We start from the raw sequence: 23,680 nt of genomic DNA on the forward strand, positions 1-23,680 counted from the left end.
TTTTGAAGACATGAATGGTAACCAAAATTCTCTCCAAGTGTGTATAAATCTAATCATCCATTTACTAAAGAATTTTACAAACTACATTAAATAATAGCCTATTAGATATTTTCAGCAATATGCAAAGTTATAAAAATGGGAACAAAAGTTCTGCACAATCTCTTTATGGTGATATCCAGATACTGTATGAAAATTCTCAACACATGCAGTGCTTTTTGATTTCTCACGATGACATTGATCTATACCAGTCTGAAAAGAAAGTTAAAATAATAACATCTTGAATATTTTTGTTTTCCTTCTCATCTCAAAGATACAAGAAACTGTTACTATGTCAAAATTATATTTGAAATATTGGACACAAAATACTATAAATATTTTCCAAATGTATCAACTAAAGAGAATTTTAGATCAGTTGCAGTTAAGGATTTTATTTTTAAAAATTTAACCTACTCATGAATTAAGAACTTACATTAATGTTATAATCTATGGAAATTCTATAGTACATCTAATTTTTAACTTCTGAAAACACTCACTAGAAACAGTATTATTATTTTCTACTTCTTGCTTTATGAGTTTAGAAGGCAAGCAAGATATGTACAAAAGTGTATTTGATTTTTACTTATGGTTTAGAAAACAGTAAGATGGTGAAATGTATTGATATAAGTCTCTAAGTACAATCAAATTTGATAATCAAATTTCTTTATGCTGACTTTAAATATAGCCTCATTTTTGTCTAAGAACCTTATTTGTCCAAGGAATTAAGTACAGGAAAAAATACTAGTCATATATGAAAAAAGAAAGGAAAATATACAATGTGAAACATATGGAATATTTTGGTACCTTTAAGGTAGTTAATTAGAATCTAAATAATGAGCTTCAGCATGTGTCCTATTATTGTCACCTTAGAACATTAGTTCTTGAGATCTATGTCCTCATGTATATTTTGCGTACTCACAAGAAAATTATGCATTATACTAACACGTATACATTGACTCTCACATGAAATAGAAGAAACAGCTTACTGAAGTTTGTGTGTCTATGTGCATACAAATGCACATGTGGGGTGTCTATGCAAACACATACACAAACATAAACAGGGGTATGTTTATTTCTGTCCTTCAAAATTTGTAGTGAAAACTGTGTCCTGAGAAAACTAAACAAGTCAGATTCCTCTTTGAACCATCTAGAATGGATTTACTCATGTTCCTCATCTGAACAGTGATATAAGATTTGGAAAACTAAAATATCAGAGCATCTTTACCTACCAGCAATTACTAATATAAAAGTTAGAATGGTACTAAAATATAGGCATTGGGTGTAACTACCTTCTTTCTTTAAAATAATACATATTTTGCATAGATGCATCATAAAAAGCTGAAGCCAATCATCCTGGAATAATATCTCTATGTATCATAAACTAAAAAGTTCCCTTTATCCTGGGTACGTCCTCTATAAATTACTTTTTATAATCATAAGTGAAAGTAAAAGTCATTTATCAGTGTCCAACTTTCGCAACCCCTATACAGTCCATGGAATTCTCCAGGCCAGAATACTGGTGTGGGTAGCATTTCCCTTCTCCAGGGGATCTTAGCAACCCAGGGATCAAACCCAGATCTCCTGCATTGCAGGCAGATTCTTCACCAGCTGAGCCACAAGGGAAGCCCAAAAGAATACTGGAGTGGGTAGACTATCCTTTCTCCAGTGATTCTACCCGACCCAGGAATGGAACTGCGGTCTCCTGCATTGCAGGTAGATCCTTACCAACTGAGCTACCAGGGAAGTACATCAAATTTACATGGAGTTTGTTTTTTTCTTCAAAAAAAAGCATTTCAATTGAATTTCAAAGGTCAGAATACAAATTCCATTTACATATACTTGTAAAAACATAGTGACATATTAAAAACATTGTAAAATTGTACAGAACTAAATGCATGCATGCATGCACAAGCACTCTCTCACACACACAAGTAGTACTGGTGAAATCTGAATCAGGTGAGTGGGTTGTATTGCTGTCAATTTCCTAATTGTGATATTTACTACAGCTATGTATATCTTACAATTGAGGAATATTGGATAGCAAGTATAGCTGATCTCTCTGTATTTTATACAACTGCAAGTTAAACTATAATTATCTCAAAATGAAAAGTTAAAAATCTGATTTATATATAAAATATATAAATATATATCACAATTAAAAATTCTTTCTATAAGATATTATATATATGATGTGATACATAGAGTGCAAATAATGCCAAAAACCCTCTACACTGCCCATCAAACCTATCCTGTCCTCTTGGTAAACATATCCCTCCCTTAATTCTAAAAGTAGCTACATTAGGTTGTGAAATAAGAATCCATTCATTTGTTTTAAAATATAATTTGAAGGAGCACCAACAGTGATTCTAGTTCTTTCTGAACTCCCTAACACCTGAATCCATTTGTTCTAAATATACTGGGAAAAGACTCAAAATGAGTTTGTCAGGGTTGTAGTCATACATAATTTTAAGAATGTATATTTCAAGCAACAATACAATCCATTTGATACTAATATTAATTTTTTTTGTTGTCACCGCTCTTACCAATTCAGATTAAGATCTCCCAGACTCAGCCACTGAAAGGCACTAGACTTATCCTCCATTTAACGATCATTTCACCTTTAAACATATTCATGTTCTTTAAAATGAAACCTTATTTCCACCTGAGATAAATATAGCATTTCTTATTTAATATTTCTGTTCCTGAAGTTCTCTGAACTCCAAATTATTAAGTGCCCACCCACATGATTCAAGAACAAAAATAGTAACAAGGAAATAGAGAGCTAATATTCAAAAGAAAAATCTGAATTCAAGTAGAATAATTTTAAACTTCTCTCTTAGGATTTTCCTCTTGCTCTCCTTTGCAGAATGCCCTCCTTGATTTGTTGCGATTTCAAGTCCTAGTCTGAGACCTTTTCTTTCTCAGAGTATCTCCCTTCTCCCTTTGGGAAGAGAGATAACCAGGTCATGGCTTTACTGATCATATGTACACAGAAAATTCACTTACACTGACCTTCAGCACAGATTCTTCTGCTGATATTCCAAACCCAAACAGCCAGCCATCCTGTCCCTCTTGGCTTAGCAGTTAGAAAGAACACTCTGATGCTCTGTGAGGCAAGGAGATACTGAGGCTCTGCCAAATACCTCGTTAGACATATTTATTTAGTTCCCAGGAAGCCTAGTGGCAAACAACCCTCAGCTGTCAGGCCTTTTAAGAACCAGTTCATCTGAAACGAGTCAGGATTCCCAGGACCTTTCCCTCCACCCAGTGTAGCTCACATGAAATCACATGTATGAGGGCCTAGCACCCTCACCGTATATGGGGATAACTGTGGAAGTCTATCCAGCATCAGAGAATTTAGCTGAGATTTTCTGCTGAGACTATATCCCATGGCAAGTTTTCTCTTCACCCAGTACTGCTTCTTTATCTTCCAGAGATGGCTCTGAACTCAGTGAAGCACAATCTGTGGCAATTGGCACCAGGTGTGGCCCAATTTCAGGAAAAAAAAAAGTTGATTTCTGAAAATGTTTTTGACCAGAATGTGTGGGTTGATAGCCCTAGATGTGTGGGTTGATGGCCAAGAAATGAAGTAATTGACTTGTCCATAACATGATGAAAGTGAATGTCACTCAGTTGTGTCCAACTCTTTGCAAACCTAAGGACTATACAGTCCATGGAATTCTCCAGACCAGAACACTGGAGTGGGTAGCCTTTCCCTTCTCCAGGGGATCTTTCCAACCCAGGGAATCAACCCAGGTCTCCCACATTGCAGATGGATTTTTTTAGCTATTCTTGGGCTTCCTACCCAGAAATGGAACTGGGGTCTCCTGCATTGCAGGCAGATTCTTTACTAACTGAGCTATAAGGGAAGCCCATAATAAGATAGCATTGCAGCTTATTTTTCAGTTATTGTTTAATATCTAACATCCCACACACTTTAAATTCTGGACTATGCTTCTCTCTTACATTGCAGTGCTTTGCACATACTAGATTCTTATCTGTTGAATGAATTAAAATGTCTTTTGCCAGTGCCCCCCCCCCAGTCTCAATATTGATATCTGCTTAACATGAATTTGAGAGAGCATCTTGAAAAGGCAAAGTATGATGTAACAAACATCTCAGAGATGTATGAGGAAGATAAGATGGGGAAAATTTTGGCAGCCTTCTATGGCACAATTCCTTATCATAGGAGTATTTGGCAGTAGAAGAAAAGAGTTAACTAATAGTTATTCAACCTCTTTCTAATTGGCTCTTTTGCCCATATCTCCTCCTAACTCCTAGTTGCTTACTTCATGGCTGTTTGGGACCATCCCAAAATGTGGAATCTACATGTTAGCAAGTGTTTGAGAGTCAACCAATGACAGAATTGTCATTAGTGTTTTGAGTGGCATAGTAGAAAAAGTCAAAGACATTTGAGTCAGATTAAAATTAGTTCAACTACTGGGTCTGCAGTTTACTAAATGTGTACTGGGTGGTCTTAATTAAACTTCTTAACTTCTCTGAGACTTAGTATGTTATTATCTACTGACTTTCCATGCATAAAAAATATGCACATGCCAAACAACAGGAATGGAGTAAAAGTGTCCTATAGCTGTATACTGGGCTTCCCCGGTGGCCCTAGTGGTAAAGAACCGGCCTGTCAATGCAGGAGACATAAGAGGCATGGGTTCCATTCCTGGAGGAAACATGGCAATCCACTCCAATATTCTTGCTTGGAGAATCCTGTGGACAGAAGAACCTGGCGGGTTATAGTCCATAGGGTTGCAGAGTCAGACACGACTGAAGTGACTTAGCACAGTATACAACATATCTATATACACTGTGTGCACACATATGTGTATACATACATACATACTCACACATATTCACTCCACATCTAAGACCAGTATTTCTTCTGCTCCCTCTCAATCACTGTAAGACTTGATGAGTAAATTAATTTTTTAAATCACAACTGCCTTTTAACTGCCCATTTTTAACAGAGTGCTAACTGATGTGTCGCAGTGTACTATAATCTACCTTTGACTCTGTGCAAATGTTTGATGTCTAGGATGTGTGAAATCCTTTTCTGAAGCATTGTTTTTACTTGTAAAGTTTTGTACATGTCAATAGACTATAGTTGTGTTGTGTTCAACTTTGTATTGATATTTAACAGCCTCATTCTACATTATCTGTGTTATCACACATAAATAATAGAGGGTACTTTCATTTTATCTTTCTTTTAAAATTACCTTTTGGATTTTATTGAATATTTCACTATTCTAATACCACAGGTGCTGTGCTATTTTCCCTCTGATATTGATATAAAAATTTGTAGTTCTCCTTTTTAAAAGTGAATTGCATTTGGGTAGGATGGCATATATTATTAAATTCTCTACAACATATACTTCAAATACTTTTAAATATCAATATATCATGACCCTTTTAGGTAAATTTTTGGTAATGTGGCATACCATAATAATATATATACAGATAATTTATTTAACGTATTCAATACCTTAGGCTATAGCCAATTAAAAAATTAGTTACTCCAGTATATGCTTTCATAAATTTTATTATGATCAGAAACAACTAGATTGAGGCACTTTTACCAGACATATATGTAAATAGAAAATTAGTATTTTGTTAGATTATATTATGCAAGTATATGACATATCCAAACATATTAGAGGGTAGTAGGGATATAAACAGTTTTGGAATATTTAAAAATACCTCATGTTGGAGAGGTTATTGAGAAAAATCAGAATATATGAAATTCTGTTTTTATTAGCTAATAGTATCAAATAATTTCATCCTTATAGTCTCAGATTAGGCTCTGATAAAGTCATTAATGCCAAAGTAGTAATTTTCTTATAATACTTTTCAGAGAAGTTAATATTAATATTTTTTCTTATATCTCTCATTTCTTTGTTAGCTAATCATCATAACTAGTATCTTAACTCAGTAAATCTTGAGTTTTTTAATACTGTCTTTGGGTTTAGGGCAAATCACATAGATTATATTATGTATAAAAAAGTGAACCTCAATATAGGAAAAAAGGCATTTGTACCTTTTTCAATTTTATTTCAATTCACACTGCTCCAATTCTTAGATAGAAAAATCAGAAATTGGAAAGAAGTGAAGAATTGCTGGACAAATTTCTCATTCTATGTGATACATGAGATGAAAGACCTATCTTTAATGCTTTAACTTCTTTAGATTTGGAAGCGTGGTTATCTCCAAGGCAAAGAGATAAACCACTATCTCTTTTCATAAGCAGGATCTGTCATACTAATTGTTTTTTAAAAACTTATTCTTCATTATCATATGTACATAATTGCTAGGGATTAGAATTAACACAGTATAGTCTATTATAACAAAACACTGCAAGTAAGAGTTGTTACTAGAGATTCTACTGATAGGAGCAAGAGGAGCTTTACCCGAAAGAAGGAGAATTACCATTCAGCCACATTGTTCCCTCAGTCTAGTAGGCCATATTCAGTGTTTTGGCCCACCATTAAGCAGACAGTTTTTTCATACAAATTTTGAGTTTCTTAAATGAAAGGTGTTAAGCAACTACAGATGTATTATAAAATTGACTCCATATCACTCAGAAATGTGGAAAACTTTAGAATCAGATCAAAGTAGAAAGTCCCTCTCCAATTACAATTTAATAATTTAAAACTTTGGCTTTGTACATACAATATTGTGGTGGGGGGAGTTTGAGGATAATAACTGGTCATAAATTGCACCTATTTCTAATCAAAAGGAAAAAAAATATACTCAAATTAGCTATATTACCTTTAAAGCTAGGTCAGAGAATATTGCTTGAATCCAAAGAAAAAATGTTTTCTATTATTTCTTCTTAATGCTCCCAGGATAAGCAGAAGAGTATTTTATAATTTCTTTCTGAAACTTTGCTAGTACTTACTGCATGGAAAATAAGGGAAGAAAGAAAACTATCACTTGCAGAGACACTTCTCAGTCAGTATTGAAACATGGTTGAGGTGAGCAAGCTGGACCTTATCTTAGATTCAACAATTATTCAATCCTTTTGTGGCAAAGAGCAAGCCGTGAGAAGAGAAGGCTAGACTAGAGTGATAACTTAGTTATCTAGAAGGATACTTCCAGTGCTATTCTATTCTTCCAATAGTATTCCAATATAATACTATACTATTCTTCCAATAATCCCTTCTTGAGAGAGGGTGCAATACCCCTCTTCTCTATAAAAATAAGAGGGAATAAATGCTTCCCACATAATCCATGTATATGTTTTTCCTTTCACATTAGCTTTAAGGCTACTGCATTTATATTTGCATTTTTTAATCTATGATATTAGCTCTCCTTGAAAGTCTTCTATTTTGAATCTCAGTGAATTTTTATGAGTTTCCAATGGGCAATGCAGTAGAATTCAACTACACTGGGGTCTAAAGGAAAAAAGTTTACAAATCCATTCCCTGGTAATCCATGGATAAAAGTCTGCTTTGCAGTGCAGGAGACACTGGTTTTGTCCCTAGTCCAAGAGTTGGATGTGACAGCAGCAATGTAGCGCGAGCGCGCGCGCGTGCGCGCGCACACACACACACACACACAGACACACAGACACACAGACACACACACACACACACACTTCAGGAAGAGTCCACATGCTGCAGAGTAAGCCTGTGCACCACAACTACTGAGCCTGAACTCTAAAGCCCGGGAGCCTCAACTACTGAAGTCCATGTGCCTTAGAACCCGTGATCCGCAACCAGAGAAGCCATTGCAATAAGAAGCTCATGCACCACAACTGGAGAGTAGCCCCTGCTCGCCGAAACTAGAGAAGGCCTGGGTATAGAAACAAAGGCCTAGCACAGCCAAAAAATAACAAACTAAATGAATAAATAAAATGTTAAAAAGTTATTCATTTAAAAATGAAATCATGACCTATGTAGATCAGTTGCAGAGTGGTTTCCTGTTCAAGGAGCATATTAATATTAATTCTGATATTTACTTCCCTTCCCACCCCTGAAGGAATGTCAAAGGCAGCAAGAAAAAGGCAGCAACAATCTCTTCTAACACCAAATCACTTTACGGTTTCTCATGCCACATGCCTTTGGTTCAAATTGCCATCTCTCCACCACATCTTCCCTACTTTTCCAAATTTGCTATCATTACATGGTACCTCTTTTATCTATCATCTACTAGTAACTGGGTAATGAAAATATCTTTTTTCTCTCAATTATTCTTGAGAGAATATGCCTAATTGTTGTTTTTTCCAATTTTTTATTTTACTCTCAAAAGTCTTTAGATACCTTCTTGATTGGTGAAATCCTATCTCAAAGAAGAGAAAGGGAAAGTAAGTGAAGACATAAACCCAGAATCTTCTTTTGTTGTTGTTAAGTCACTCAGTCATGTCTGACTCTGTGTGATCCCATGGACTATGGAATGCCAGGCTTCCCTATTCTTCACCATCTCCTGGAGCATGCTCAAACTCAGGTTCATTGAGTCAGTGATGCCATCCAATCTCTGTCATCCCCTTCTCCTACCTTCAATCTTTTCCAGCATCTGGGTCTTTTCTAATGAGCCAGCTCTTCTCATCAGGTGGCCAAAATATTGGAGCTTCAGTATCAGTCCTCCCAGTGAATATTCAGGATTGTTTTGCTTTGGAATTGACTGGTTTGATCTCCTTGCAATCCAAGGTACTCTCAAAGCTTTGTCCAACACCACAGTTCAAAAGCTTTTCTCCCAAGGAGCAAGCATCTTTTAATTTCATGGCTGTAGTCACCATCTACAGTGATTTTGGAACCTAAGAAAATAAAGTCTGTCACTGTTTCCATTGTCTCCCCATCTGTTTGCCATGAAGTGATGGGAACGGATACTATAATCTTCATTTTTTTTTTTTAATGTTGAGTTTTAAGTCAACTTTTTCACTCTTCTCTTTTACCTTCATCAAGAGGCTCTTTAGTTCTTCTTTGCTTTCTGCCATAAAAGTGGTGTCATCTGCACATCTGAGGTTACTGATATTTCTCCCAGCTTAATTCCAGTTTGTGCTTCATCCAGTCTGGTATTTTGTATGATATACTCTGCATAGAAATTAAATAAGCAGGGTGACAGTATACAGTCTTGATGTACTCCTTTCCCAATTTGGAACTGGTCTGTTGTTCCATGTCTACTTCTAACTTTTGTTTCTTGACCTGCATATAGGTTTCTCAGGAAGCATGTAAGGGGGTCTGGTATTCCCATCTCTTTAAGTTTTCCACAGTTTGTTGTGATCCACACAGTCAAAGGCTTTAGCGTAGTCAACAAAGCAGAAATAGATGTTTTTCTTGAATTTTCTTGCCTTTTCTATGACCCAATGGATGTTGGCAATTTGACCTCTGGTTCCTCTGACATTTCCAAATCAATCCTAAACATCTGGAAGTTCTCAGTTCATGTACTTTTGAAGCCTAACTTGGAGAATTTTAAGCATTACTTTGCTAGCATGTGAAATGAGTGTAATTGTGCGCTAGTTTCAAAATTCTTTGGCCTTGCTCTTCTTGGGATTTAAATAAAAACTGACCTTTTCCAGTCTTGTGGCCACTGCTGAGTTTTCCAAATTTGCTGGCATAGTGAGTGCAGCACTTTCACAGCATCATCTTTTAGGATTTGAAATAGCTCAGCTGGAATTCCATCACCTCTACTAGCTTTGTTTGTAGTGATGCTTTCCAATGCCCACTTGAATTCGTTCTCCAAAATGTCTTGCTCTAGGTGAGTGGTCATACATTGTGGTTATTTCATTAAGTTCTTTCCTGTATAGTGCTTCTGTCTATTCTTGTCACCTCTTCTTAGTATCTTCTGCTTCTGTTAGGTCCATACCATTTCTGTCCTTGATTGAGCCCATCTTCGCATGAAATGTCCCCTTGGTGTCTCTAATTTTCTTGAAGAAATTTCTAGTCTTTCCCATTCTATTGTTTTCCTCTATTTCTTTGCATTGGTCACTTAGGAAGGCTTTCTTATCTCCTTGCTATTCTTTGGAACTCTCCATTCATATGGATATATCTTTCCCTTTTCTCCTTTGACTTTTGTGTCTCTTCTTTTCTCAGCTATTTGTAAGACTTCCTCAGACAACCATTTTGCCATTTTGCATTTCATATTCTGGGGATGGTTTTGATCACTGCCTCTTGTACAATGTTACCAACCTCTGTCCATAGTTCTCAGGCACTTTGTCTATCAGATTTAATCCCTTGAATCTATTTGTCACTGCCACTGTATAATCGTAAGGGATTTGATTTAGGTCATACCTGAATAGCATAGTGGTTTTCCCTTCTTTCTTCAATTTAAGTATGAATTTTGCAATAAGGAGTTCATGACCTGATCCTGGGGCAGCTCCCGGTTTTGTTTTTGTTGACTGTATAGAGCTTCTCCATCTTCAACTGCAAGGAATGTAATCAATCTGATTCCAGTATTGACCCTCTGGTGACGTCCACGTGTAGAGTTCTCTCTGTGTTGTTGAAGAGGCGTTTGCCGTGACCAGTGTGTCTCTTGTCAAAACTCTGTTAGCCTTTGCCCTGCTTCATTTGTACTCCAAGGCTGAACTTGCCTGTTACTCCAGGTACCTTCTGACTTCCTACTTTTGCATTCCTGTCTCCTATGATGAAAAGTACATCTTTTTTTTTTTTTTTTTGGTGTTAGTTCTAAAAGGTCTTGTAAGGCTTCAGAGAACCATTCAGCTTCTTCAGCATTAGTGGTTGGGGCATAGACTTGGATTTCTGTGATGCTGATGGTTTGACTTGGAAATGAACAGAGATCATTCTGTCATTTTTGAGACTGTACCCAAGACATTTTGGATTCTTTTGTTGACTTCGAGGACTACGCCACTTCTTCTAAGGGATTCTTGCCCACAGTAGTAGACATAATGGTCATGTGAATTAAATTCACCCATTCCAGTCCATTTTAGTTCAGTGATTCCTAGAATGCCAATGTTTACATTTTAGTGGGTAGGAATCTTCTTTAGTGTACAAGAAGAAAAGAGATCTGGGGTACACTCAAAAGTAACTATTAATATTTCTGTTTCATTACACAGGAAGTTGCATGAAACAATCTAAATGCAAACCGAATGGAAGCACATAGGAAAGGAATGTAACCTACATGTTTGCTATATTATGATTCTGAACTAACAGATGAAGAACAAATAGGAGTTAGTAAGGTGAGGTAGAGGGTAAAGGGCACTGCAGGTAGAACTAATAGTATCTGCAAGAGGCTACATATGAGGATATAGACTGCAAATTTATGTATTTATTTATTAGTTTTGTAAAACTGGAGTTTGGTATGCAGAGGAAATGAGGTTAAAGAACTTAGAAGATTCTTGACCTTAGTGGGCTTCCTCAATACTGTTACTGAGTTTAGACTTTATGTGGAAGACAATGGAATGACATCAAAGATTTTAAGTTCAGAGAGTTGCATGTGCAGATTTGCATTTTCAGGATGCTTATTCTGACTGTAGGGTGAATAACTGATTGAATAGAATTACCATGTGATATATAAGTGAATGACTGAGTGAGTGAAGTTGCTCAGTCGTGTCCGACTCTTTGCAACCCCGTGGACCTACCAGGCTCCTCCGTCCATGGGATTCTCCAGGCAAGAATACTGGAGTGGGTTGCCATTTCCTTCTCCAGGGGATCTTCCTGACCCAGGGATCGAACCCATGTCTCCTGCACTGCAGGCAGATGCTTTAACCTCTGAGCCATACTGGTAGGCTATTCATCAAACCAATTTCCCCTTCTTTCTGGGAACACAAATGAACTATACTTCCCAGCTTGTGTGCAGTTAGATATGATCAAATGACTGAAATCTGGCTAGTGAACTATGAATCTGTGCTATTTCCAGGTCTGAGTATAAAAGCTTTTCACATGCAGGAATTTATAATTCTTTTCTCCTTCACCTAGATGAGTGTCAAAAGAGAGAGAGCTCCAAGAAGAAAGAGTCTGGGCCCCTCAATTATTTTTTGGAGGGTTTCAGGAGCATAACATCTCTGTTTTTATATGTGTGAAACCTTAACTTCTATCATGTTTGAGCCATATTAAATTGTGTTTCTTACAACAGCTAGCATTATCTTAACATATAATTTAAATTTACTACTTGATATAACAAATAACTAAAAATAAGATAATCAAGCTAGAGTCCAACTGAGGAGTTAAAGATTTTTCAGTCTTTGTATTGGAGTTAAATAAACAGTCTCTGGGTGTTAAAACAACTGGATGTTACTTAGTGTATAATGAATGCTGTGATATAGTAAACTATACACTTTTATAAACTAGTTATCAGAGATTTTTGTAGACCAATTTGGTGAGTTCAAGGAATTGTGCTTGTATGAAATTCAGACCTTTTCTTTTATGTTCTTCTGAATTATTTTTTGTTTTACACAGCTCTAGCATTAGTTTTTCTTAAATATGTACTGTACTGTTTGAATTTCTTAGCTGTCAGCAAAAGGAGTGATTGGTTAACTGGATTGGGCCCCACTACTGAGGAGAAACCAAGGGAGGATACACAGCAAAAAAAGTTTGGACAGGACCTGACCATTATTATCTGATGATAATACCATCAGTGAGAATCTAATACACTATTCCCAACATTTTTTATAATCATTTTGCCTAACTTGCTTAAGAGAATCCTAGTAGGGGATCTGCTTAGGAAAGTCTAAATAATATTCCCATGCTCCAATACCCACAGACATTATAGAGAAAAGATGCATACCTTGTCTCCATTTCTGCAGTTTTCCAAGGTATATGATTTTTAATGAAATGGCGCATTCCTAAAAAACAAAAACAAAATTGGACACAGGCAGCAATGATAAAATTAATAATTATTGAGAATAATTAATATTAAGAATCATTAACGAGACAGTTAATTTATAAAATTAATAATTGTAATCACTTATATTAGCAATCTATCAGTCTCCTGAATTGGAGACGTATCTTCTCAGTCGTGTCTGTGTTCAGGTAATCAAGGCTACTGGCAATACCTCTAAATCTCTTTACATGTATCACTATCCATGAAGGCTCTCGTTAGTCTTGTTAAGTCGCTAAGTCGTGTCAACTCTTTTTTGCAACCCCAAGAAATGAAGCCCTACCCGCCCTGGATTGTTGTTGTTCAGCTGCTAAGTAGTGTCTGACTCCTTTGCGACCCCACGGACTGTAGCCCGCATACTCCTCTGTCCATAAGATTTCCCAGGCAAGAATACTGAAGTGAATCGCCATTTCCTTTTCCAGATGATCTTCCCACCCAGGGATCAAACCTGTATTCTGCATTGGCAGGCAGATTCTTTACCGCTGAGCCACCAGGAAGGTGCTACCCCTCCTGGGTACCCCTCTCATAATTCGAGAAGCACCGGAATGAAGAGAGCCTTCAGATCAATCTTCCTCACACCTACCATCAAGTCCGAGAACTTCCAAGAGCTCTGCCCAAACTTTCCACAGGGTTTCCACAAACATATCCACTCCCAACAGAAAGCTGTCGGTCAGCCTTGTCAAGAATTTCAGAGTTGCGCGCACGTGGCACTTGGAACAGGCTGCCGAGGTTCTGCCAGACGCCATTGACCTTGTGGCGGCAGCTGTTCTTGACACTGCCAGGGCCGCGCCTCCTGAGCGCTCAGAACCACCAGCCCGAGCATCTGTAGCAGGAACCCGGTTTCACCCCGGGCCCGCCGGAAGCGCGCGCACCCATCCTGGAGCCGGGGAATGAGGGTCGGTGAGAAGGACGAGGGGCCCCCGGGGACGCACCGGCTCGGGCCGGGCTCGCTTTAGCGCGCTCGGGGGCCGCGCACAGCCCCTCTGCTGAGCCGCCGCTGCTACGTTAGTTTAGCTAGCCTGCAATATCCCAGGGTGCTCTTAGGTACACTTGCAATTTAATTTTTTAAATTAAAATTTTAGCCTCCAAGAATGTATTGGGTAGGTACAGATAAATGAGAAAAAAGCCACATTTTTAAAAAAGCGGTATGGTGTATTTGAGAATTTACGAAGTTTGACTAAGCATAATGGCTTTGTGAAACTAATCACGACAAGGTGATACTTCATTTTTGAAAGTTACATATTTAATAAAGCAGACCAGTTTGAATGTAACCACACCTCTGTAATTTGACTTTTTCTGTTTTGATCTATGGCTCAATATTCCGTTTATGCATGACTATGAATTTCAATAAAGAGAAGTGTAGCTTTCAACTTGGAGGAACAATTTCTAAAACAGCAATTGTGCTAGGTGATAGCAGTCTACTTCTTTTTGTTTCTAAATATATGTTTATTTGAAGTTGCTGCTGTTGCTTGAAATGTGACATATATTCTCTAATTCGTTGCATTTTTCTTTCGTTTCTGTTGTTACGTTTCCTAAAAATAAACTTGACAACTCTAGGTGTCACTACTTATAAAGGCCCTGCTTTTGCTTAAACATTTTTGTCATTCCTCTACTTTAAATAACATGCTATCCTATGTTTGAAAGAATATTCTGTTAGGTTAGTATGCTGGGAAAATAATCTGATCATATTTGTAATTCTTATCTTTCTTAGATCGTGTTTAGATAATGTGAACTAAATTACGCTGTTGTAATGAATAACCTTCCAGTTTCACTAGCTTAGACTAGAAGGGATTCATTTCTTACTTGTGCTACCTTTACATTTGTGCCTATCATTTCCTTAAAAGTACTCCCATAATCATTTTTCCCTAAAATATACTCTCTGAGGATTTTTCCTGTAAAGCCACAGGATTTTTCTATGTACTATGAAATTCATTTTTTTTTAATCCTGGCTTTTGCACGAAATTTTAAATAGTTTCAAATAAACAGATCTTGGTTTAATAAAGATGACCATTTCTGTAGCACCTTCCAGAGTGTTTTCATACTATCTCTAAGAATTTATGCCACAATGCTTTTCTGTGAAGAAAACAGTTTGTTTGAAATTCATGAGAATTTCAGAATTTTTTTTTAATATTATAATAGAGGCGACAACTCTCATAGAAAACCATTGATGGGCAACCTCAGTATAAATGTCAACATAGTTTCTCTTAGAACATTTCTTTTCTGATATAAAGAGAAAACTTTAAATATATCCTGCCCTTTGCTTATTTCTGTCAGCTCTTTATAACAGAAAACATTTTCTTTAATTTCACAATCATTTACAGATTTATTAATGTTACAGCATAAAATATATTGGTGAAATTTATTGACTAATCAGCCAAGATAAAGGACCTGTTGTTTTTCAGTTTAATATACAAAACATTTCCAGTATATGTGACATATTATTCACGCACTGATTCATTTTATTGTTTGAAAAAGGAAATGTTTCAATTTATCACTCTGCACTGTTCCTAGTATTTCACTCTTCCTAATTTTACACACTAGTAAGTACGTTTTAATTCTTCATTATGTACCTATCACTCACCTCACTAGAATTGTCCTTGTCCTAGGATTAGAATCTCCTCTTCCATCTCTTCAGTTTACTTCAGAAAATGTGTGAAATGGATTTTGTTTACTTTCCTGTTGTTTACATTTGAATGGTTAGATATTTCATAAAACATAAACTTCAATATCATATAAAATATAATACAAATGAAAAGTTAATGAAAAATTACAAAAAAACATAACAACATTACACTATAGCTTCTAACCTACCCATTCTATGCTTCGCCATACCTGCAAAAAGCATTGTTACAGGGAAGGAACTGAGTTGCAATAGATAAACATTCCTTCTTTATAATAAAAGTTTCCTCCAGTTTTCTATTACACTAGTAGAGACTGCTTACTGAAGTGTGTCTCTCAGTTGGATATAAGAGGCTAGTGAAGAAGGCAATTTAGGAGGCAGCAGCTATGTTATAAGCCTGCCATTTTTCCCTCTGTGTAATTCAGCACTTACCCATTATTTGTGGTCTCCCCTTTTTCATGTCAAAAATAAAAATAGATTCAAATACAAGAACATGGTCTGACTGTGCACAACCATATGAGGATGAAACATAAAGTTTTAAGTAGGGCTGCATAGTTACTATACTAGCATCATATAAGCACTTGAAGTCCAAATATCAGGTTTTTTCATATCAGGATCACCCATGTCACCTAAGGACATCTAGAATCCTAGCATTAGGCAGAACTCTTCTTGAAAAATCCTGTTTTAGAATAAATGAATGAATTGCAAGATGGAGTTTGTTACTTTCCTGTTGCTTACATTTGTAAATGTCACAGGACTATGAGACATGTCTATTTCTAAAAGAAAGCTTTTTATCATGGTGCAAATGTATTTGATAATTATTGGTATAATTGACCATGCACAAGTCACAATTTTGGTTAAGCCAGAAACATCCAAATAGTTGATTGGCTGCTGTAGTTTCTGTAATATCACTTTTCTCTGAAGATTGATGCTACAAGTCAAGTTAAATAGATTTAGTGCCCATTAATTCTTCTACATAAGTTCTGAAGTGTTCTCTGACATCTTTTTCATTATTCAAATTTTACCTTCCATCTCGTATTTATCAGATTCTTTTCTTCAGTCATTTTGTATAGCTGTCAAGGAAAAAATGTGCCAGGCACGTTAACAGGCAATGAAGTCTTCATTCAATATTATTACAAGAATGGAGAGAGATTAAACTCAAGCAGGAGAGTTTTCAAGCACTGAGTTGAGCTAGTAAAAAAATGTTCTGGAAGATTTTAGCAGGGAAATTTGTCAATGTGATTAGGCCACCTGCCTTTGCTAATTGGTGGTTACCAAAGTGAGGCTTCTATTGTCCCACAAATACTAAAAGATAGGGGCCATATATTTCTTTCTTATTTTTTCCCAGCTTTGAGGTATAATCAAATAACAAATAAAAATTGTATATGACTTAAGAGGATGAAGACATTTCAAAAGGATGGCTCCAAGTTATTTGAGAAAGACACTCCTGGGTTCTAAAACTAGCAAGGTGCTGAGAAAAGATGCAAATCTCCAAAAAGTAGAGAATTAATTTTTGATTGCAAGTTTTCTAAAGTAAGGACTCTTACCAAAAAAAAAAAGAAAAAGAAAGAAAAAGATATGGAATCTAGAATAAGGAAGAAACCTGTCTGTAGTTTAACCAATCTGAAGAGAATGTTAAGGCCATCTTAGTCATATTTGTCATACATAGTTCTCTTTTATACATGCTGAGATTTCAACAATCTAAGTGACCGTTACCTCCTTGATTTGATGTTTGTAAAAGGTTTTACAAATTGTAAGCTATTGTGTCTTCCCCATTTAAAATGTCCCATAATGTCTAGATCTCTTCTATTTTCTCTACATTTCTTAAATTGAAACATCTTCACTGAATTCTGGAGAATTCCTCTAAAGCTTGCAATTGTTTTTTCAGATGTAGCCTATAGGAATCAACGCATATAGTTACCTTTTGTCTTCCAGTCTCTGCCCTTGAAGGTAGAAGTTCATTGGCTATATTAAATGGCTTCCATATTATCATGTGTAATTCAATATTCTGACTCAAAAGTTTTTATAACTGCATAACACAGATAGCTATCCTTTATTGATCATTGTCAATCTCCAAGCCAATTCTATAGATTGTAGAGTGTGTTTGTTATGGCAGTGCAACAATTCTAATAATTAATCAGCTGAGACAGGGTGGGTTTTGTTGAGATAATAAACAACACCAACATCTTACTGACTTAAAGCAGAGTTTTGTTTCTTGGTTATACTACATGCTTTTTTGTATCTTCTGGGTACTATGATACACATTTCCTTAATAGAGAAAGTACAGTACAAAAATAAAAAAAAGTTCTGGACTGCCTCACACTGATAATTACAGTATCCAGGCTGAAAATTACATGTACCACTCTATACTCACAAACCATAGGCCAGAACAAATCTTGTAACGACATCCAAATATAAGGGAGCTAATGAAACAATTCTGCACTAGGCCCAGGAATAAGGAAGTAATAAAAATACCTGGAAAACAATATTTAGGATTACCGATATAACTATTTTTGCCTCCTGCCACTTTCTCTTCCCCAAATGAGTTAAATATGATAAATATATTTTTATCCAAATTTGTCATCCAACATTTCAAAAAACAATAAAATAGAAAAACTTCATTAATCCCAAAATCAATATTACTTGAAAACTATAGCCATTATAACCTGATCTTTAGCAATCTAAAAAACAACCATTACAATAGACAACAGTTATTAAAACGTTTGTGTGCTAGTTTCTCATATCGAAAACTGTAAATTAGTTTTAAATTACAGAGGTGTGGTGCTGGACCATAATGCACAATGAAATTGTTTTGTATAAAAGAAGTAAAGTTGAGTACAATGTATTAGTGCTACTGTTGACCCTGGAATATTAGTGAAACTTCTGAATCTCAATGTAGAGGCATTTTCAATTAAGAGTGAACCTGTTAGCGAGATGGATTTAAGAGTCTTCTGCTTGCATTCTTAAAGCCATACCTGAAAAATGTGACTCTATATATCTGCCATCAGACTGAAAGCCAGAGGAGAATGGGCTTCTAAAATCAGATGCAAGTCCTAAAACATGATCTCCATCTTGCTAGCTCAGGATAAATTTTATGAGAGATTTTAGGGCTATGACAAGTCATATCTGTTATAGTTGACTCAGTGAAAGTTCCATAATTTTCATTTTTTGAGTTTGTGTATGAGACAATACAAGGTCAATTTTATTGTCCTTTAAAAAAAAACATTAAAGATAACCTCAATAACTAAAGCGTGACTAAAATAAAATATAGGAATGCCTTTTCATCTCTTTAAAAAACTTTCATATGTATGTGGTTAGGTGATTAGATTTTAAATAGTCAGTATTCATTTAGTCAGAGAACATCTCATGATTGAGAATTATTGAGATTAATACAAAAATAAAAATAGAAGATCTGATTTTTTTTCAAGTTATATTTTTTTGTATGCAACTCTGCCTAACACAGTGCTAAGATGTTAACTTTCTAATATTTGACTTTTGAGGGGTTCAAAATATGCAAGAAACATATGCAAGATACATGCAAGAAATATGCAAGATACATGCAATAGTTCTTATGTCATCCAACAAGACCCTTGTTAGGTAATGCATGGTTTATTTTCTAAATTGACTAAAATTCAGTCTCCATCTCTGGTGTGCACTATGCTCAAGACAAAAAGAGGTTGTATCAGTTACACAGAAAAACAAGTTCATATCTCATGTGTGACTGAAAGTGTATCATCATTATAGTAGTTAATATGCTACACTTATCTAATATTTTCCAACAAGCAATATACTTCTACTCACTTCATTTTATTGCCATGGAAATTATGTAAGTTTCAGGAATGACTTCGTTGATATTAAAGAAACAGAAGCTCCAAGAAGTTAAAAGACTTTTGCAGATTTGGAAATCTTGTGTCACAAAATTAATTCCATTTCTCTGACTTTAGATTCAGAATTCTTTCAGTTATACACCATAAGCATATTACATTCATTAAGGTATCCACTTATAAGTGATTGGTTTGAGTTATGTGGTAAAACATTAATTCAAGGAATCCAATCCAGGGATTAGGAGATTCAGAAATGCAAATATATTTGACTACATCAACTATTTAAGTAACCGTTTTTCACCTGTTCATTATTAGCATGTAAGAATGACTAATACTTCTGGGCAATGATGGTGAAATAAATTATAATCATAAAATCACTTTCCCAAAATACATACACATCTTGCTATTGAAATTCTCTATATCAAAATAATTTCTTTTTTTTCCCCAAAATTCCATGTCTAAAAGAAAACTCAGCTGTAATCAACCTGCCTGCATACCAGGAAGTAAACATTTTGTGTAAACCCACAAAAAGAGCATGTACAGTGCACTGTAGTTACATATCAGCTTTTCTCCCAGTAGGCATCTATTTGTTGTTCATGCCATTTAAATACATTTTGTGTTATTATCTTCTTCTCTATCTTTTCCCTGAGGTTTAGTCTTTGATAGATTTCAGAGTGTACTTCTGGTAGACACTGAAAATAATATCAATCTGTACCCAGTGAAGACACTATCTTTAGGATCATTAATTTTTTTCTCACTTTTATTACAATGCATGCTGATGTGCAAAGAGAAATCACAATTTGTATTTGATAATGTACAGGATTCTTGTATACTACAAACACAGTGACTAATGAGTTCATTAAGTGTTAAGTAATTGGGTTATTGCTGTTTTAAACATTTAATGTTATGCTGAAATAGGGCAATCTTTATCTTTAAATGTTCTGTTCTATTAAGTTACCCCTTTTTTCATCTTTAGCTACAGAGCACACATTTGTTGGGGACTTTTTTGTCTGCAATAAATGTTTCAGAGTTGCCATTTTCTTTATCTGCAACTCAGGCGTATATGAGACAGAAAGAAATACTATGGAAATTACGACTTATTTTTCCTTGGATCCTGAGATCATTAACCTGTCTTCCTCTCCTCACCTTTCAGAGTTCAGAATCTTCTATTTGTTTTATATAATGTCGGGGGATTTCAGTTGTACTTAGTAGGAAACATAGAGAAAAGTATGCTCTCTTCATCTCAGAATTGGCAATCCCATGGCAGCATTTTATTTTGTTCTTGTAGCATCAAACAGAAAATAATCTAAATGACAATTACAATCAGCAGTGGAATGGATAAAATATGATCTATTCATATTATATAAATATTCCATCTTAGTATAGTTTCAAATCAATAGTAAGGTGGAAGAGAATAAAATATGAGTTATACATTAACATGGGTCACTCAGCCAGATGTAATATTAAGGACTATTAAGGAAACTAGCCAAAATAACTGAATATTTAGTGGATGATTTTACATATATAAATGCTAATGAAGCTAAAAATAAATACTTTATGGTAAAACTAAAAAAAAAAATTCTTCCATTTAGGGAGATATAAAGATTGAAAAGTAGCATGAATTAAGTTTTGGGGGTTTTAGAAATATTCTATATCTTGAATGATTAGGTTGCTGTACAAATGTTCACTTTATAAAATTTTCACTAATATTTGTACACTCTACCATATGTATCTTACAGTTACATAGAGTTATAATAAAAAATTTCAAAAAAATCTACCAGACATTATACTTAATTTTCACTAATTGAATCTTTTCACCAAGAGACTTGAAACAAGAGAATGGAACCTGCCATTTATACTTCTACTAGTAATTACAATGGACTTCCCTGGTGGCTCAGATGGTAAAGAGTCTGCCTACTATGTGGGAGACCCGGGTTCAACCCCTGGGTTGGGAAGATCTGGAGATGGAAATGGCAACCCACTCCAGGATTCTTGCCTGGAAAATCCCATGGATGGAGAAACCTGGTAGGCTACAGTCCATGGGGTCGCAAAGAGTTGGACATGACTGAGTGGCTTCACTAATAATTACAATAGAGACTCTAGCCAATGTGAAACAGGAAAATAAAAGCAAGAGGGAAAAATAAAAGATAAAATAAATGGAGAAAAGTAAATTAAAAGGTAACTACTAGAAGATATATTTGTTTGCAAAAAAAAATCAAAAAGAATATACACTCTAAAAATTAGTTCCAAAATAGAGAAATCACTTTTATACACTATTAACAAAATATTAGAAATATTGGATAAGTGTCCAATATCCTAAAACTAGTAAGTATTACTTACAGAAGTTAATAAAGACATTAGGGAAAAAATATACTATTGAATATCTCAATATCCATATATAGAGTCAATAAAATTTAAATAAATCCAAGCATGATACTTTTGGACATGAACAAGCTGATTTCTAAGTTTATACTGAGAAACACAAGGTGAAGAACAGTCAAGCCAACCTTGAAAAAATGAACAACTTTGATGACCTGTTCTTAGTTGCTCAGTCGTGTCTGAATCTTTGTGACCCCACGGACTGTAGCCCGTATGGTTCCTCTGTCCATGGGGATTCTCCAAGCAAGAATACTGGAGTGGGTTGTCATGCCCTCTTCCAGAGTATCTTCCCAACTCAGGGATCCAACCCAGGTTTCCCACATTTCAGGCAGATTCTTTACCTTCTGAACTACCAGGGAAGCCCATTAAATACCACATTCTATGCCAATTCAATGAGAAGAACATGCACAGACTAGCCCAATGGTTGGTTTAAAGAATAGGGGTGAGAGACATGTGGAGCAGGAGCCCCTTTATCTGAGTCCAGCTAAGTCTGGTGACCTCCAGTCCTCAGGCACAAAAGTGAGAATAGACCAAGCATAGATTAGCTGATTAGTAAACTGAGCCAACTATAAACTCATCTATAAGTACATGATTTAATATTAATATGTGGCACATCAGTGAGATTTTATCATTGTTTGATACACAATCATATTGTGGCCTGTTTATATATATATATATATGAGAGAGAGAGAGACCCATATACTTATATACATATATCTACAATAAAGAATAAAGTACTTTATCCCATAAAGATATGATATAGTTACATTCTTAGATTTAAAGTAAGCAGACCAAATATGAACTTGCTAATAAAGTCAGCAATTGTTAATGATTCATTTCCAAACATAAATTTAGAGCTTACAAAATGAGTTACAGAGTAGTCAGATCATCCAGTTCACACTTCAAGGCTGCCAACCACTTCCAACCTCCCAACTTGCTATTATTCTACTAAAATAAGTCTTAGCTCCTTAGTCTTATATCCCAGGAGATCTAGAACATATACAGCAGTAACATTCCTAGTCTCAATCACAAATTATAAGACTTTGCCAGCAACACTTGGAGATTATATAGTGGCTAGGTCACATGGTCAAGTGTGAATGTTACTTTGAATTTAAATTTCCTTTCCTATCCTCTAGCTTTAAATCTCTGGATATCCCCATTGTTCTCCTTCATACCATGAGCAGAATCCCTTGAATTTAGAGCTAAAATGAGTACCTTTCTAAGATAAACTTCATTGTACAGTTGTAGCAGAACAGACTACAGAACAGTTATAGCAGAACAGTCTGTTTCTGTAGGAAACAGACCCAAAGTGACGTGTCTAAAAGCATTATGTTGCCTAGACACAGAGCTGATGTTAATAATCACGATATTCTTATTCACAGCTGTAGGTCTTTTAGGATTCCCTAATACCTTGGTCTAATATCTTGGATTCCCTAATATCTTGAAATAAGCCAACTCATTAGAAAAGACGCTGATTCTGGGTAAGATTAAAGGCAGGAGGAGAAGGGGACGACAGAAGACGGGATGGGTGGATGGCATCACCGACTCAACAGACATGAGTTTGAGCAAGCTCTGGGAGTTGGTGAAGGACAGGGAAGCCTGGTGTGCTGCAGTCCATGGGGTCACAAAGAGTCGGACATGACTGAGCAACTGAGCAATAACAATATCTTGGTCTACCATAAACTACTCCTGACATTTATTCTGAATTCCTGGCCAGAAATTTGGAAGCGAGTGCTGATATCTTTGATGCTTAGCAACAGACAAAGAAGAAAATTTCTAAGATCATTGCTAATTTAGCTAATCCGTAAACATAAGTTCAAAAGTAGACTGTACCCAGGTATCAAATATAAATTTAAGTATATTAAATCTTACAGATCTTAACTAAATGCTAGACTCTGTAACAGTTTAATATACTTTACATTAATTCCTGTCAGGCACCAAAGTGAGATTTCATTTACGTTTCAAACACATTGTTCTTTAATATATGACTTACTTGTGATGGGTCTGTTAAGATCTTCTATTTCTTCCTGGTTCAGTT

The sequence above is a fragment of the Cervus elaphus genome, chromosome 29, assembly GCF_910594005.1.
Source record: "Cervus elaphus chromosome 29, mCerEla1.1, whole genome shotgun sequence".
Classification (NCBI taxonomy): domain Eukaryota; kingdom Metazoa; phylum Chordata; class Mammalia; order Artiodactyla; family Cervidae; genus Cervus; species Cervus elaphus.